Raw genomic sequence first — 3,539 nt, forward strand, 5'->3', positions numbered from 1 at the left:
AAATTTCAAGCATGTAAATAGTTATTAATAAAAGGGGATTTAATATTTCTATTATTATTATTTTTAATTTTAACATCATCATAGGGTACCAATCTAGGGCGTTGTAGGGGTGCTTAATACCTTCCCTACACGAAACCGACCCCCGAACCCAATTCTGGTTATCAAGGCCATTATTGGATTTTTAAAAACCTTTTCTTTTTCCAATGTTTTGAGTAAAACATTGGTGGCGACTCCATGAACTCATTTTTCAAAACCATTAATTAAGGATTAGTCTACTGTATGGGCATTCCTTAATTGATGAGACTTTCAAACGGATGTCTAAACCGTAGGTCGCGAGATCGGAAATTTTTGGGTTGCGACAATATTTGTCTCACTCAAAATATTTTTGGGAATGTCTTCATCTGACTTAACAATCTTATTCTCCAAATTTGATCTTAAGAGTGGTCATCATCAAATTAGAATCAAAGAGGGTGATGAATGGAAAACCGCTTTTAAAACCAAGTTTGGTTTGTATGAATGGTTAGTGATGCCTTTTGGTCTCACCAATGCCCCTAACACCTTCATGCATCTCATGAATCATGTACTTAGGGATTGCATAGGAAAATTTGTAGTTGTCTATTTTGATGACACTGTAATTTTTAGCAAATCCTTAGATGAGCATCTTGGACATCTAAAAGAAGTGTTAATAATTCTTAGGGACAACCACCTCTATGCCAACTTAGAAAAATGCACTTTTTGTAAAGAAAATGTGAACTTTTTGGGTTTTATAGTTGGCAAAGAGGGAGTGCAAGTTGACCCCGAGAAAATAAAAGCCATCCAAGATTGGCCCACCCCAAAAAGTGTGGGAGATGTGAGGAGCTTCAATGGTTTAGCAAGCTTCTATAGAAGATTTGTCAAAGACTTCTCCACACTTGCATCCCCTCTTAATGAGCTTGTTAAGAAGGATGTTCCTTTCATTTGGGGTGAAGCCCAAGAAAAAGCTTTCCACGCTCTTAAGGAAAAGCTCACCCATGCACCCATTCTAGCTGTCCCAAACTTTGCTCAAACCTCTGAGCTAGAATGTGATGCATCCGGTTTTGGCATAAGTGTTGTGTTACTTCAAGGAGGCCACCCCATTGCTTACTTTAGTGAAAAACTTCATGGGGCCACCTTGAATTATCCCACCTATGACAAAGAGCTTTATGCCCTTATTAGAGCCCTCCAAGTTTGGGAGCATTACTTAGTGACTAGAGAGTTTATCATACACACCGATCATGAGTCACTTAAGTACATTAGAGGGCAAGGGAAGTTGAACAAGAGACATGCTAAATGGGTTGAATATCTTGAGCATTTCCCTTACATTATCAAATATAAGAAGGGAAAGAATAATGTGGTGGCGGATGCTTTATCTAGAAGACACTCATTACTCTTTTCCTTGGCGTCTCAAATTCTTGGGTTTGATAATATAAAGGAATTGTATGAGAATGATCAAGATTTCCAATCCACCTTCACCAAATGCCTCCAAAAGCCTTTTGATGGGTTCTATCTTCTTGAATTCAAGAATTTGGGGTGAATGAGTTTCAACAACTAAAAAGAGTGAGTGGGAAGGGAAAGATAGAAGGAGATGAGTGTGGACAAACAACAAGAAAAAGGTACGGGTCTTACAAATATGATATTTTAAATAATTATAATAAAAATCAAAGAATTTAATATAAGATTGATCTAAACATAATATAAATTTGGTCCAATGCAACTTATATAAAACAAGCCACGTTGAATGAAGATTAGTAGTTTTGGTCATCCTTATTTTGTATACTTAATTTCTTTCAAGGAACATTCCATTTATTTTGTCAACCATGTGATAGGTTTGAGGGCCAAATTTTTTATATACTTATATCACCTCATCAACTCATTAAGACGAATCCATAACACAAATCTCATCAAGGTAGTGAAGACTCTAAACCACTAACTTAGGATGAGAATTTGATGTATCTTGGTCAAGAAGTATGTCAATTTCATAACTCTCATGTCTTTTTTTTTTCAGAATAGCCTGCACAAGTAGACATGAATCAAACTTGTGACTAGATAACCATTAGCATCAACTAGTATGAATTCTTTTGAGATCAATGCTAATTAATTCTGGTAATTATGAAAACGTACATTTTTCACCGCTAATCACCATTATTTATATTAACCTTAATGGGCTTAGGCCCATAAATGAGCCCATGACAAGGTTCATTAGTGATAATAACATCTTGTCAGACTATGTGAGCTATTGTATTGAGTTGTGTACTCTTCGGTTCATACTTGTGATTAAGTAGATGCTAAGGATCCACCAAAGGGTCTGCCGAGGAGTATTCAGCTGCATCATGTATATCTTCTAATTGTTTAAAAATATTACAACAATATTCTTTAGACTTTAGACAAACTTTGTTTTAATTTTTTTAAAAAAAATAGTATATATGTATTTATGAAATTTTACGTTGTGTTAGTTTAATTTACTTTAAAATTAATAAATAAACTTATGAAAATCTTAGGCATTGTTGATATTGATTTTTTGTACATTTAATTATTAAAATTGTACTTTTTGTTCCTTAAAAACTTATACAAAAATTGAAAATTCGTAAAAGATTATTTGTATTTTGTACTTGATAAATAATTATTTCATGTTGTTTTGTGACGATGAACACAGTTATACTTAGATGAAACTTAGATGACGTATAAGACGTTTACTTCACTTTTTTGCTAGTTACTAGTGATAAGCAAAGAAAAACCCATTTTGCCCCTCTTTTTGTGTTTTTGGCGTTTGTTTATAGAAAATAAAAATAAAAATAATAAAAAAATAAAAAAATAAAAAAATAAAAAAAAAGGCCTTCAGTGGATACAGACTCACCATTTCTTTAGGCGGAGAATCGGCCCAATACAAAGGAATAAAGTGCCAGCCACTTTGTACCACTCTCATTTTTAAATGCTTCACCTAGTTTGTGTTTAGTAAAGAGAAAATAAATAGGAGAAAAATTGAACAAAAAATATAGAAAAAATAAATAATAAAAAATAGAATAAAAATTTAATTATCTAATTAAAAAAACATATATGAGAAATAATATATATAAAAGAAGAGAAGATAGAAAACATAGTGAAATCCACGACTTTTATATAATTTGTGTTCCTGTGTTAGGATACACACTTCAATTATCTTTGTTATGACGGGTTGGATCTTGGGTCTCAGTCTTCTCGTTCCAATCCGGGCAGTCCGAAGTAAAAGCGGGGGTGTGCCTGCAAAGACACTCCGACGCTCAAGTTAGTGCTCGGCGTAATAAATGCGGTAGTTCAGAATTAATTACATACCTCGTTGGGGTCCTATTTATAGTAGTTCTTATTGGGCCGCAATTAGGGACTGGGCCCCGGAAAATTAGGGGTCTAATCCTATTATGTTAATTAATCTCTCCGTAACCATTTTGATGATGCCGACATACTCGGCTGACCCCGCCGACAAGTTTCGCCCCTATTCGGGGGAGTCGGCGGGTTCGGGTACTCGGCGGGTTCGGCCACCATACGGT

The sequence above is a fragment of the Cajanus cajan genome, chromosome 11 (assembly GCF_000230855.2).
Source record: "Cajanus cajan strain Asha chromosome 11, NIPB_CcT2T_4, whole genome shotgun sequence".
Lineage (NCBI taxonomy): Eukaryota > Viridiplantae > Streptophyta > Magnoliopsida > Fabales > Fabaceae > Cajanus > Cajanus cajan.